At 37.7% G+C, this 15,964-nt stretch overlaps 1 protein-coding gene across 6 annotated transcripts in view; it reads right to left on the bottom strand.

Annotated features, from left to right (window-relative positions):
* The window catches only part of ARHGEF12 (Rho guanine nucleotide exchange factor 12), a 169,707-nt gene that overhangs the window by 111,248 nt on the left and 42,495 nt on the right, over positions 1 to 15,964 (bottom strand). Inside the window, exon 1 of one of the 6 annotated variants that reach the window (XM_086338305.1) lies at positions 13,104 to 13,234. The exons of the other annotated variants lie outside the window; for them this stretch is intronic. The gene's annotated coding sequence lies outside the window, so the exon portion shown is untranslated. Of the gene's footprint in view, positions 1 to 13,103; positions 13,235 to 15,964 lie in introns of those variants that run through there. 6 annotated transcript variants of the gene reach the window in all.

The raw sequence follows: 15,964 nt of genomic DNA, 5'->3' as shown, positions 1-15,964 counted from the left end.
CAAAACAGTTTTAGTGTTCTGTTAACTTGTCTGATTCACTCACTAAACCTTAAATTATCTAAAGGTAAATAACATGTTCTATCTGACTTTGTATTTCAATTAACTAGTAGAGTGCTGAGCATATACTTGACAATACACGTTTACTAAATGCATTTACTCATTTAAAATTTTTTATTTAGGATTATAGAGGATATAAGTGATTCCCAATCCAGAAACCACCATTTTATTTCACTACTATTTTATCTATTACTCTCCTCAGACCCCAGCTGGCTCAGAGAAAAATGACTCCATCTGCAGCAAAAGCAATGAGCCTTTTTGGCCTAATGGTAATTCCATTCTTGGGTATGTGATTAATTCAGAGAGAGATTGAAGAATAGAAACAAAGTTTGCTGGATGCATCTCTTACTCTTGAGAGAAGCAAATGAAATTTCTCCTCTTCCACTAGAGGTGAATGAGGAAGCACGCAGCCCTGACAGCTAGTCAGCATCCAACCTTAACGACTAGTTTCAGATGAAGGTGACAATGATAGCAAGAGAGGAAAAACGGAAAGAACCTGGGCCACTCACAGAGTTAAGCTACTAAGTCAAAAATCCCTCAACCCTACCAACAGACTTTTTGTGTGAGCCAGGAAACGTCTTTACTGTCCTTACACCTTAAGTTGGCCTGACTCGGCTTCCTGTTATGGGCACCCAAACGCATACGAAGTTACATGAACAGCAAACTGTGCCACACATTGCTCTAGACACTGGAGGCTACATCGTCAACAGATACGGCCTCTGCACTCAGGAAGCTCACATTCTACAGGAATACAACAGTCCAAACAGACAACTGTACCAAATCATTTCAGAAAGTGTTAAGTGCTATGAGAAAAATAAGAGATGTAATTGGGACTAAATGGGTTAAGTTAGTTTACTCAAAGAAGACATCTAAGGCATCTGAGTTGAGATGTAAATGAGGTAAAGAAGCCACTCGTGAGAAAATCTGGAGCCAGAGGGTCATGGGAAAGGGAACAGCCAGTACAAAGGTCACAAGGGAAAAGAAGTTTAGTGTTTTTGAGAAATATGAGGTTCACTGTTGCTTGAGCACAGAGAACAGCCAGGAGAGATCAACAGGTGTAGACAGGAGTCAGATAATGTAAGAATGCGAGCAGTATCAACAAATTTAGATTTTACTCAAAGTACAATGGAAAACCACTATAGCTGTTTGAGTCACCACCTGATTTGTTTTAAAGGAGTCTTCTGATGAATGAACTTTCACATTCCATATATTTGAATACCAAAAAAGTTACTTGCCTAGTATTGCAGACGGTAAAGAATCTGCCTGCAATGCAGGAGACCCAGGTTCAATCCCTGGGTTGGGAAGATTCCCTGGAGAAAGGTATGGCAACCCTCTCCAGTATTCTTGCCTAGAGAATTCCATGGACAGATCATGGGATCACAAAGAGTCAAGGCATGACTGAGCAATTAACACACACAAGAAAGTTAACTTCAGTATATTTTACATAACAGTGTATTTTGCCCCAAATATCAATACTTAGGAAGCACTTAATATATGGAGAATACTACACAAAGCTTATAATGTTGATATCTTGAAATTAGATTTTATTTAGGAAAAAGAATAAAATGAGGGAACTAGTAAAGAAACAGAGATACCTATTACATTGTCATCTCTATCCTAAATTCTCTAGGTAATATCTGAAACTCACAGATTTACTTTTTTTTTTTAAAGCATAACATGACTGAGAGGCATCTGGTAAACTTATAACCATAGTTCAGTCATTTAGTCTTTGCTCAAGCAAGTGTTTCAGCCGTGTTCTAACACAAGTATTTGGACTTTTCCAAGAGCTGATGTCAGGGCTTTTCACAGAGACAGAACAGCATTTACAGGCCAGAGAAGGAAAAAGGGTTTCCCCAGCAGTTATGCTCAATGTGGCCTTTGTACTGTTTCACTGCTAATGGCAGGAAGACCCTGCTAGATAAAGCTATTTTAGTTCCTGAAAAAAATTCTACCCTGGGACGGTGAAGCAGAGTCAACGGAGGGAATCCAGTTTAGTTTTACATCAGTGCTCAAACCCAAATTTAAACATGCTCAACACCAGAACAAAAATTTCTGAATGAGAAAAATTGTTTTGCTGAAGTTGTATGTTAAAGAGGGGATAAACTGGCTGGAAATAAGCATAAATTAAAGAGGTAAAGAACAACAAAGTAAGCTGGTCTGTAGGCCACATTCCCTGAAAAATATTTATTTGGGAAGAATATTTATTAGCTGAGGAACATTCAATACCTTCAGGTTCACTTGGTAGTTAAAAACTATGCTAGGCAGACTACTCCAAATACATGCCCTCCATTATCCATGGTAAGAATAATCATTAACAATTGAAACCATGATAATATTAGCTAAAACTTGAGTAGTAGTTTTACTTGAGTACTTACCATATGCCAATCTCTGCATTAAGTATTTTAGACATATATATTAGTTAACTGTATTCTAACAAAGATTCAAAGAGATAAATATTATTTTTAGCTTCATTTTATAGTAGAATAATGTGAGATTCAAAAAAGTTAAATAACTTATACAAGTTATATAACTAGTAGATGGAGGACTTGTGACTGAAAACCCTCTAGTCTCACTAGAGCCCCTGCTCTCAACCTCTAGATTACTATCTTCCAACAAAACATTATCTTTCTTTTGTACAGTTTTTTTTACAGTTAACTAAAAGTTTTCACATGAGTGAGGAGCAGAAAACTAGATCTGGTATAACTACAAAATATTTAGCTAGAAAGATATTTATGCCATTTATTCCTTTTAGGCAAAGATAAGCCAATATAAACTGGTTACAAAAGAATTCCCCATCATATAGAATCTGTGTCCCCAAATCTCAAAGTCTAGTTGAGAATTTTGTTAATATCTATTTGCCAAGAGGGCAAGTTGCCAGAGTTTCATATGAAGAAAGATCTGTTTCCACCTAAAAGTGTTTCTTCATGGCAATGTTCTCAGAAACCTTTCATTCCTTCAATAAACATGCATTAAACTCCAGGTAAAGGTGGAAAAGAAAGGCAGTTTTACTGTACTAGGCTTCCTCAACACTAAAAGCAAAAATAAGAGGGGACAAAACTCCATCTTCTCCATGAAAGAGTACATGAGTATAACCTTAAACCACTAACTACAAAACATACTTGCCGTATCTATTAAATTCTCGATCCACACCAAGAAAGGCTTTAGTAGACCTGAACAGGAAGCAGATCTCCCTAAACCTAGGGATCACAGCTACAAACCCAGACCTTACTGTTCTAGAGCCTTGTTCTTAACTACTATGCTTTATAGGTATAAAAAGAATATTCAAAAAGATATTTTTAAAAATTCTGAAAAATACAGAATAATTTTAATCTGAAGATGGAAGGATACAATGCACACTATAAAAACAGACATAAATTAAAATAAACGACCCTACCCATATACTGCAACTGGGTTTGCAACTCAGCTTCTCTGCTTACTATCTAATCCTAAGCAAGTTCCTTAATCTTTTTGTGACAGCTTCTTTTGCTGCAGCAATTACTGGCATATGTTACATGCACAGTAAATGTTACCGGTTATTAACTATTCCATCTTCCTGTTACCTACTCTTCTTTTTCTGTTCGTGTTCAGAAGATGTGTGTGGCTCACAGCCAAGTTCTTCAAGTCACAGAGTTCTCTGTGCTGTGTTCTGGCGGCAGTTATGAAAATTTAAGATTTTTAAGTAAAGAGCTACATGAGCACCTAGACAAAAAAAATTAGGTTATGTGTAAATGGATAAGATTAAGTTACTAGCCTCAAGATTTCTCCACAAGACTCCCTATGCTAGAAGCTATGACTCCACTGTGAGAAGGAAAAGTATACAATGTCTAACCTTCCTTTAAAAGTTACTATACATACTGGAAATAGAAATAAATATTTAGAGAAATAAGGAAATAAAGCACCTATCAGCTCTTCTTGGGAGAGGGGAGAAACACTAATTAAAGCCAAAATCCATCCAATAAAAAATAAAGAATGAACGAACTCAGGAATGCAGATGGTAAGGTAAAAGAATTGAGGGTAAGCACTAAATCAATTAAAATGCAGAAATTAATACATACCTGTAACAAAAGCCACCCCCACAGCTATCCAACAGAAGACGAGTTTCCTCAATGGAGAATGTCTTAATCTCGTGCTCTCACGTCCTTTGGAACACAGTACTCATTTTTTTAAAGCATTTATTTGTTGATCTATCACCCACCCCACCCCTAACTTGCAAGAATATAAATTCTATGATGTAAGGATCTCTGGTTCACCTCTATATCTCGGGACAATACTAGTCACAGAGTAGGTGCTCAATAAATAACTGAAACAGTGTCAGACTTTATTTTTCTGGGCTCCAAAATCACTACAGATGGTGACTGCAGCCATGAAATTAAAAGACGCTTACTCCTTGGAAGGAAAGTTATGACCAACCTAGATAGCATATTCAAAAGCAGAGACATTACTTTGCCAACAAAGGTCTGTCTAGTCAAGGCTGTGGTTTTTCCAGTGGTCATGTATGGATGTGAGAGTTGGACTGTGAAGAAAGCTGAGCGCCGAAGAATTGATGCTTTTGAACTGTGGTGTTGGACAAGACTCTTGAGAGTCCCTTGGACTGCAAGGAGATCCAACCAGTCCATTCTAAAGGAGATCAGCCCTGGGTGTTCCTTGGAAGGAATGATGCTAAAGCTGAAACTCCAGTCCTTTGCCACCTCATGCGAAGAGCTGACTCATTGGAAAAGACTCTGATGCTGGGAGGGATTGGGGGCAGGAGGAGAAGGGGATGACAGAGTATGAGATGCCTGGATGGCATCACCAACTCGATGGACATGAGTTTGGGTAAACTCCAGGAGTTGGTGATGGACAGGGAGGCCTGGTGTGCTGCAATTCATGGGGTCGCAAAGAGTCGGACACAACTGAGGAACTGAACTGAACTAAATGAAAGACAGTAGACATTGTCAGATGGACTTCCTCTAACCTTCTGGGCCCTAACCAACTGCCATCTGGACATGTCCATTTAGATATCTCTCTGGCACCTCAAATTCAATAAATCTAAAACAGAATTCTTACTCTGCCTCTCAAAACCTGCTTCTCCATCTCAATAAATAGACCACCATTCACCTAGCTAATTCAGTCAAATCTAGAAGTCATTAATGACAACCTTCTTCCCCGGGGCCCAACATCCAATACACCAACTCTCCATCCATCCAATGATATTTATTGAGCACCACCTGTATATCAGGCACTGCTCTAGAGACTGAAGACACAAAATAAATGTCACTATCTTCAAGGAGTTAACATTCATCATCACATTCCAGTGACCTTATCTTCGATACACATTTCCAATTTGTCTACTTCTGACCTTCAGCATTGCTAGCTTACAGCTAGCCATCTCATCTCAAACCTAGACTACTGCACTAGTGGCCTTGCTACTTCTACTCCTGCACACATCCTTCATTTTCCCAAACAGCAGCCATATCATTTCAAAACACAAATCTTAGCATGTTCCTCCCTTGCTTAAATTCTTTCCCACTGCATGTAGGGGGGGGGGGGGGAAAAAACATCCAAACACCAAACACGACATACAAGGCCTAAATATAAAACATAGCTCTTGTTACCTTTCTAATCTCAACTTTACCACCCTCTCCTGCTCATTCCCTATGCTCCAGTCACCTTTATGGCTTACCTTTATTGCTTCATATGCTTGCTTCCTGCCAAAAGGATTATCCTGCATTCTGCTCTGAACCACTCTCCCTACCCACCCGACTCCTGAGTATATTTCAGGTCTCTGCTTAAAGGTTGCTACCTCAGAAAGGCCTTTCCTGACCTCAGTTTCCAATTTAAATTAAGCTCCTCTTGTTATACTGTCTCCCATAATTAACCTTGTTCTCTCTTTTTTAATAGTTTACCACATTTTATAATTATTTGCGTTCAATGTTATTCTATATAATTAGACATCTCCATAGGTACAAAGTAAATCCAGTACCTGGTTAGGTCCTCAAAATGTTCAGTAAATATTTGCTGAATGAATTAATAACTCAACCAAACAATCAAGAAGAGAAATTCTAAGCAAGGGAAAAAGCATATGCTGATGTGTTTGGACAAAAATTCAAGTAGCTCAGTATGGCTGGAGCATGGGGCTTGGGTGGGGAGAGAGTAAAGATGTCTGGGGAGATAAACAGTAGCCAGATCAAAGGGGGTCTATATATCATACAAAGGAATTTAAACTTTGGTTTCAGCTTCTATAGGTATTGAATATTTTAGACTATGAGACTCTCTGGAGAGGGTTTCAAAAGGTCTGCAACATTCTTCCTCCAAAGAACCACTGCTGAAGACAATGCAGGTACACTAACAGACTATAAGCCAGGCAATAGTATGATCCACTATGCACTTTAAAATACTCCCTTGCAAATAACATGATGAATGGGCAGCAAAGATATGAAACTGGGGGCTGGAAAACTAATTGGAAAATAACAGCATTTCTAGATTAAAAAATGAAGAGTGCAATAACAAAGGCAATGAAGAATAGGGGCTACACACCAAAAATAATACTATGTAAATAAGCATGGAAGTTACAGCAAATTTAGGGGAAAAGGAGGGAAAGGAACTCCAAGGAGTCTGGCTTAGATAAAACATTTAATTGTGCCACTTGTAAGCAGTTTTATGTTAGCCAAGGTACCTGCAGGATATCATAGGGGATACGTGTCTACAAAGGACTGGAGTTCAGAGAGGAGACTGATCTGGCAATTCCAGATCAGGATGACATCAGCATGAGCACAGATATCATGGAAGTAGACGAGACTCCCCAAGAAATTAACTTATCATCTGTAAAATGTAAAAGTGGTTAGAGAAATCTAAATCAAAATATATTGCTACATTAATATGACTTCAGTCATTATTATTGATTTTTATGGAATCAAAAAATCCATAAACTTGTGAAAAAATAATTTTAAAGGACACGTTCTTATATTTTTAAATTCAAATTTGTGTCACAATTACATGGCAGAAAAAATACTAAAACTGTCTAGTTATGATGTCCCTTGCAATGCCAGAATATTGGCAGTGATAGAATTCACCCGTTTAAAAGACTACTGAATTGAAAAATACTCCAAAACCCTTCCTTCTAAAAAAATGTGACCTCTGCTACTTAAAAAGTTCTATTTGTGCAAGTGTTATCAATTTCATTTCTCACATTCATTAAAAGCCTAACCTGATAAATGGCATCTATAAAATATCCTACAGCTAACATCATGCTTAAGGTGAAAAAAAGGAAAGCTTCCCCCCTAAGATTAGGAACAGAGATGTTTTCTCTAATCACTTTTACTCAACACTGTATTATTCTAGCCAGTGCAGTATGGCAAGAATAAATAAGTATCCAGGTTGGAAAGCAAGAAGTAAAACTGTCTTTATTCACACTACATGATGATCAATATAGAAAACTCTATGAAATCAACAAAAAAGCTACCAGAACTAACTAATAAGCTTAGCAAGGCTGTAGAATTCAAAATCAATAATTAATTGTTTAACTGTAAATTGTACTAACAATGGAAATTAATTTTGAAAAGACAATACCATTTACAATAGCATCAAAATATTAAATACACAGGGTGTGTGTGCTGTCAGCTTAGTCATATCCAACTCTTTGTGACCCCATGGACTATAACCCAGCAGGCTCCCCTGTTCCCGAGATTTTCCAGGCAAGAATACTGGAGTGGGCTGCCACTTCCCCCTCTGGGGGATCTTCCTGACCCAGGGACTGAACCCGCATCTCTTGCACCTCCCTCACCGGCAGGCATTTTCTTTACCACTAGCACCACCTTTGTCCCTCTGACAAAAGATACAGAGACCTGCAAATGGAAAACCAGAACAGTATGGCTGAGAAAAAGACCGAAATAGAGTGATATGTTGTATTCATGGACTGGAAAACTCAATATTGTTAAGATGTCATTTTAGCAATACTGATTCAACAAAATCTACAGATTCAACATAATACCAATTAAATTCCCAACACACTTTTTTTTCAGTAATCGACAAACTGATTTCTAATGTTCATACAGAAATGCAAAGAACCTAGGCAGGCCAACAACTCTGATAAAGAAGAACATAGTTAAAGGATTAACTCTACTTGATTTCAAGACTTATTATAAAGGTACAGTAGTGAAGACAGCATAATACTGGGGTCAAGATAGACAAAGAAATTGACAGAACAGAATGGACTCCCAGGTGGCACTAGTAGTAAAGAACCCGCCAGCCAATGCAGGACATGTAAGAGACTCAGGTTTGATCCCTGGGTCAGGAAGATCCCCTGGAGGAGGGCATAGCAACCCACTCCAATATTCTTGCTTGGAGAATTCCATGGACAGAGGAGCCAGGCGGATCTCAAGGAGTCAGACATGACTTGAAGTGACTTAGCCCACATATATATGGACAACTGATTTCCAACAAAGGTTCAAAGGGAATTCAGTGGAGGAAAAGCACTTTTTTTAAAGAAATGGTGCTGGAATATTTGGATATTCATATGCCAAAATATATATTCAGTAAATACCTCAAGCCGTATTTTAAAATTATTCAAAATGTACCACAGACCTAAAACTAAACTTAAAACTATAAAACTTCTAAAATCAAACTCCAGAAAAATACTGGTTAGGGAAATATTTCTTGGCAGAAAGATTTACCTCCTTTGAAGTGAAGTGAAAGTCGCTTAGTCACGTGGGACTCTTTGCAGCCCCATGGACTATACAGTCCATGGCATTCTCCAGGCCAGAATACTGGAGTGTGTACTTCTCCAGGGGATCTTCCCAACCCAGCGATAGAACCCAAGTCTCCCAAACTGCAGGCAGATTCTTTACCAGCTGAGCCACAAATATTTCTTAGCTATACCAAAAGCAAAACCCATAAAAGAAAATACTGACAGACTGAGATTCAACGGTAAAAAACTTCTGATCTTTGAAATGTGAACTACATCTCAATTAAGCTTTTTAGAAAGAGAGAGAAAACTGAGCAAATGAAGACAAGTCACAGACTGGGACAAAATATTTACAAATCATATATAATAAGGGACTCTTATAACTCAGTATTAAAAGAGAACATAATTAAAAACAAGATTTGACTGGATAATCCATGAAAGAAGACACATGGATGGTAAATAACATAAAAAGATGCTCAACATCACTGGTCATGAGATGAAATGCAAATAAAAACCACAATGACACCATTAGACACCACTAAAATGGGTGAAATTAAAAAGACTAAGTACCAGGTATTGGTGAGGCTTTGGGGCAACTAGAGCTTTGCTGGTAGGAATGTAATACAATAAAATCACTTTAGAAAACAGTTCAGCAGTTTCTGAAAGAGTTAAACACTACACTCGTACCTCATAACTCAGCCATTCCACTCCTAGGTGAAATGAAAATATATGTCCATACAGAGACTTATGTGTCCAAAGCAAATCTATTCTTAGTAGTCCCAAACTTGAAAATAACCCAAATGTCATCAACAGATAAATGGATAAACAAACTGTGGTATATCCATATAGTGGAATACTATTCAGGAGTAAAATGGTATGAACTATTGATACACATGGTCAAATTTTAAAGTAATTATGTAGAATGCAAGAAAAACAAGAAAAAAATGACACACTGTAAAATTTCAGTTTTATAAAATTCAAGAAAATGCAAGCTAATCTAAATGACAAAAAGCAAGAAAATACAAACTAATCTATAATGATACCATCAGTGGGTACCTGATGTGTGGGGAGGGCTAGGAGGGAAAAATTACAAAAGCTACAAAGAAACATGAGATGATGGATATGTATATTACCATGACTGTGGTGGACAGTTTCCAGTTGTATATATATATCAAAACCTATCAAATTTTATACTTTAATCATATACAGTCTATTATACATCAATTTTACCTCAATAAAGCTACTGAAATCTCAGAAAGCCTAACATTCAAATGAACCAAAACTACCAGTAAATATAATGTCATACTTCATAAAAAAATTTTGAAGTAAAAGACTCAGTGGTCTGAATATTTTCTACCCATTATAAATTAGTAACATTTGAAAGTACACATAAATTAACAAATAAACCAAAAAGGAACTTTGCTACTGTGTTTTTCTTTGTGTATATGAAAATTTCTAATAATACTTTAGCATTTTAAAATAGAATACTGGGTAAAACTATGATTGTGAAGCTCTATACTATCAATAATTTTGCATGAGGAAATTCCAGCATATATAAGTTTACTTCCCTAAACTCAATTGCTATAAGTTTTCTTTTTTTCAAAAATCTCATACTAATTAGTTCCTTACAGGGTCATTATAATAGTAAAATGAATACTATTAACCCCAAGGGAATCTGTTGATATTAAAAACTATTTAGTTACTTCTATATCTTATCTGCTGCTGCTGCTAAGTCGCTTCAGTTGTGTCTGACTCTGTGCGACCCCATAGACGGCAGCCCACCAGGCTTCCCCGTCCCTGGGATTCTCCAGGCAAGAACACTGGAGTGCGTTGCTATTTCCTTCTCCAATGCATGAAAGTGAAAAGTCAAAGTGAAGTTGCTCAGTCGTGTCCGACTCTAGCCACCCCATGGACTGCAGCCTACCAGGCTCCTCTGTCCATGGGATTTCCTAGGCAAAAGTACTGGAGTGGGGTGCCATTGCCTTCTCCGATATCTTATCTACGTACTATAAAAGTATATCATTCATTCATTCAATAAATGAATTTACCATAGTCAGGCACTGGTCTAGGTCCTTGCATTGTATTTGGCAGAAACAGAAGAGGGAGACAATAAACAATGACTTAATGAAAAAAAAAAGTATACTGTAATATATTAGAAGGTGATATGCATTACAGATATCCCCTGGAGAAAAAGTAAAGCAGGTTATAAAGGATCAGGAATGGAAACCTATATATTTACAATAAAAACTTGAAAGTAACGCTATTTGTTTCCATAAGCCACATATGAAAATCTTACATGGAATACAATCATATAATGTTAGAACTGAACTTTAAGTGACCTAGTCCAACCTTCACTCTTTATAAAATATGATGCTAAACTTTTTATCCAATTACTCAATTCCTGATAGGGATTAGGACCCTATCTCCTGTTCACTCCACCAGCATCACTCTTCATGGTGTCAAATAATTGTGATATAATGTTTTAATCCACTCACATTAAAACCATGGAAAGAGTTTTTGAGCTTGACCTGGGCTTCATCACTTTATGGTCTGTTGTTTATGATGAATTACTTAACCTCTCAAAATATAAATTCCCTCATCCATGAAAGAGGGATAGTGCTAATTTTGTGACAAGGTCATTTTAGGATTAAATGCAGTAAGTGCTCATGAGTGCTCAGTTACTCAATGACGTTAGACTCTTTTGTGACTCCATGGACTATAGCCTGTCAGGCTCCTCTGACCATAAGATTTTCCAGGCAAGAATACTGGAGTGGGTTGCCATATCCTCCTCCAGGAGACCTTCCTTACCTAGGAATAGAAAACAAGTCTCTTGCGTCTCCTGCATTGGCAGGCGGGTTCTTTACCACTGAGCCACCTGGGAATCCTTAGATGTAATAGCTTATGTAAAATACCCACGTGTCAGTATATAAGCATACATGTGCTAAGTTGCATCAGCTGTGTCCAACTCTTTGAGACCCTATGAACTCTAGCCTGCCAGGCTCCTCTGTCCATAGGATTTTCCAGGCAAGAATACTAGAGCGGATTGGCGTGCCCTCCTCCAGGGGATCTTCCTGACCCAGGGATGGAACCTACATCTCTGTGTCTCCTTCATGGGCAGGTGGGTTCTTTACCACTAACGCGACCCAGAAAGCCCATATACGTATATAACCAATAGGTGTGTTCTTGCACACACACACACACACACAAATAGTACATCATATGCGTAGGTTTTTTATACTCTCTGCTATGCTACAAATCGTGTTTACATTTAAAGCACTGAAAATTATGTAAGCACTCAATAAGCATTTATTAATTTTTCAGTATTCTGAGGAATCAGGCAACTTTCAAAATGTGACAAATAGTATGATAACTCACACCACTATGAGGAAGATAATCAAATTAACTGAAAGCTTCAGACTATGCTTAAAAATGTTTTTGGTCTTTCTTTTCTAAATAGAGACGTCTGTAGTACTAAACACATCTTAGTATCATAAATTGGGTCTTTCTATTTACAACAAAACAACTCCCACCATGAAAAACACCTTCAGGAGAAAACAAAAATGCCTGCAGCATTTTATAGCACTTTTGCTTTTCACATTCATGCCCATGCTCATGTATTTACAGAAACGAATGCAAAAAAAAAAAAAAAAAAATCAGAATTGCAATTCCAATGCCATCACATAGTAATCTGGCTGCTTCTTCATATTTATAACCAACATTTTAGCTGACAAAAGCAAAAAATACCACAAACTGAACAAAGGATAAAATCATTCAAACAGATAAGAGTGTTTGGTGTCATGGATATCACCGTTTCCAAATGACTGTATATTTCAATTTAGCTTCAAATGGAAAAACAATCATGAAGATTACTCTGTAAAAATATTCCCCTCCCCCACTACAGATTTAATCCCTGCCCCCTCTCATACTCCTTCCAAGATCTCTTAGGTATCAAAGGGAATCAACCAACCTGAAGCTTCAGATAATTAAATCACAGTTTACAGAATAATAAATCAGAGTCCCTAGCTAAGATTTAAGAAGAGTTTTGTCAATTCAGTTCTAAAAAGGTTAACAGAAGGATGCTGCTTCCTCTCCTTCTGAATAAAAATATCCCTGCAATGCTGGATGCTAAAACCTTTGTTCTCAAGCTAAGAAATTAAAGTACAGGTTTTTAAAACTATGAATTTTCTTCCTTTAGATCAAATTAGTCTTTTTAAAACATGAAAAAACCTTCAAAGCTATTTAAAGAGTAATGAACAATGTAATAGGTCCTTTTTCTTTCTAATTTTATTCCTGTTGTAAGTATATCCCTTTCACTAAAGCTAGTTTTCTACCATTTTGCTACATTTCACACACCACCGAGAAAACAAAGACTGCACTAGATTACCTGGATCACCGGACAAATCAGCAGACAAGTAAAAGCTCAAAAGGCTCGTTTCCATGGAGCAGAGCAGAATGAAATCCTCAGTAAAACACCACTCCCTTGGCATTCTTAGGCTTCTCCTTTATACACACTCGACATCCTTGGGAAGGCATTTGTCGGATGATTTTATTGACCACAAGAGGGATGATATGAAGAAACTCCACCTCTTCTCCACCCCCAGTCATCCACCATCATCAACTGAAGCCCAATACTGTGCTGCTCATGGAAATGCAAAGAACAGCATCCACATACAGCTCCGAAACATTACACTGTAAAATTATATAAACAGTTAAAATAAAAAAAGCAAAGATGTAGTTGGCAATATGTGAAGGGGGTAGGCCAAGCAGCTCCCATAAATTAAAAATACTTGTAAAAGATCCAATTCTAGAGCCACAAAAAAAATTAATTTTCTTCAGAATTTCCTGAATAACATGATTTTTAGAAGAACATATAGTGTCTCTATCAAAAATGGAGGTCCTTGTATATCTTAAAATTTTTCTTTGCCACTGCTCCTTTCCTGAAAGCTAAATAAACCAAGTAAGTTAGGATTAAACAAAAAAACCTCTCTTTTTGTTGATAGCGTGATCCCCTTCAAAGGTAATCTGGAACAGGAGGTCGGGGGTGGGGATGGGAGGGTGAAAGAAGAACAGATAAAAATGGGAGGAAAAATATTTTCTGACCCAATAAGCCTAATTAAGTTTGTGAACAAGGCCGAAAGGACTGAAATTTCTTCATGCTACTTTGCCTATTTGTGTTTGATTATTGTAAACCTTCCCTGGTCTCTAAATACGCCCCAGGCGCTGTGATGTCTGGCACTCTGTTAACTAGCATCCCTGCCATTTACACTAGAAGCAGGGAGGGACAAGAGACACACTCATTCAATCTAATCCCTAGAACCTGTATAATTTTGCTGTAACTAATTTTTCCCAAACACTGCTCCCTAACAAATACATCGCCACACTAAGATGACTCATTACCCTCTAATTTCCTTTTCTGTGAGCTTCCCTTGTGGGAAGCTTCCCTTCTTTACCTCAGCTGGTAAAGAATCTGCCTGCAACGCAGGAGACCTGAGTTTGATCCCTGGGTTGGGAAGATTCCCTGGAGAAGGGAAAGGCTACCCACTCCAATATTCTGGCCTGGAGAATTCCATGGACTGTATAGTCCATGGGGTTGCAAAGAGACGGGCACAACTAAGCGACTTTCACTTCATTTTCTGAAATATCAACCTAATTTGACAATTTGGAAAACATAATTTCTGGGATCAATACATTAGTAATGAATAAAAAACATACTCTGTTTTATAAAACACATTCCGTAAAACATTTGAATATATGTAATTCCAAGTTCAGATCAGTTCAGTTGCTCAGTCGTGTCTGACTCTTTGCGACCCCATGAACCGCAGCACACCCAGGCCTCCTAATACCCAGTAATCAGTTCATTTACATAAATTATAGACCAGAGTTCCGTGAATTTATGGACAAATTTACAGAACCTCAGAACCACAATTAGTGATCTATGAAGAATCATCTTCTAAGAAAGCACACCTTGGCAAATGTAACTTCTAAAAAATAAAGAAGAACCAAAGGCTGGAAAAAAAAGTAGATTTTACAGACTTTCTAGAGACTGATCTTAATATTCTCTGTGGACAATATTAAACAACAGATTTACTAAATTTATTGTTTCTAAGTACTTAATAGCGAAGTAGTGATATGATTTACCATACAACCATATAACCCAGAGATCACACTCTTAGGTGTTTACCTAGATGATGTGAAAATTTATGTTCATAAAAAAACCTGTCCATGGATGTTTATAGCAGCTTTACTCGTAACTGCTGAAAAGTAGAAGTCATCAGGATAATCTTCATGGAGGAAAGATTAAATAAGCTTATGATTCATCCATACAATGGAATACTGTTTAATAATTTTAAAAGAATGAACTATTAATTCACAAAACTATGGATAAATCTTAATGTTCTATGTTCAAGAAGTGTAAGTAAGTGTTAGTCGTTCAGTTGTGTCCAACCCTCTGCGATCCCATGGACTGTAGCCCACCAGGCTCCTCCGTCCATGGGATTCTCCAGGCAAAAATACTGGAGTGGGTTGCCATTCCCTTCTCCAGGGGATCTTCCCAACCCAAGGATCGAACTCAGGTCTCCCACATTGCAGGCAGATTCTTTACCATCTGAGCTTCTGGGAGGAACCAAGAACTGTTCAAGAAGTTAGATGAAAAATCTAAAGATTTTAATACCATTCCATTCACATGAAACTCTGGAAAATGCAAAAATTAACAACAGGTAAGACAAAAAACAGATTAACGGTTACTAGGATCAGGGGAGGGGAGAGTGGCTGACTACAAAGGGGACACACAAAGGGACGCACAGAGCACAGGCTCTGCTCTGTTAACACTAGGGTGGCGGACACATGACTCAACTCTGTCAAAACCCACAGAGCTGCACATTGGACTTCACTTAATGCTGACCACGCAACAGCAAAAACCACCAATCAGACCACTGGAAGATTCCAGGATGAAATGTGGGCTGTGACAAATGAATCTAACTGCAGGACAAATCATGACATACCTACACCAAAGATGGGGGCGGGGGGAGAGCTGGCCTAACTAACTTTGGAAAACAATGTTTTGACTGGAAACACTGTACTCTAAATGGAACATTCATTTCTCGTGGGTATATGGATTAACAGTTCTGAAATAGCTTTCCATGTAAACTGGAGTTGAACAAACAAGTAAATGGATAGTGGATGGTCAGAGCCAGGGTTCTCATTGTCAGACAGTAAGGAAAAACAGAGTGAACCCTGTGGTACTGG

This window comes from Bos grunniens, chromosome 15 (genome assembly GCF_055505025.1).
Source record: "Bos grunniens cultivar Pamir isolate PY7600 chromosome 15, Bosgru_T2T1.0, whole genome shotgun sequence".
NCBI classification, from domain to species: Eukaryota; Metazoa; Chordata; class Mammalia; order Artiodactyla; family Bovidae; genus Bos; species Bos grunniens.
The sequence above is the reverse complement of the archived record's forward strand: the minus strand, read 5'-3'. Positions and strand labels throughout refer to the sequence as shown.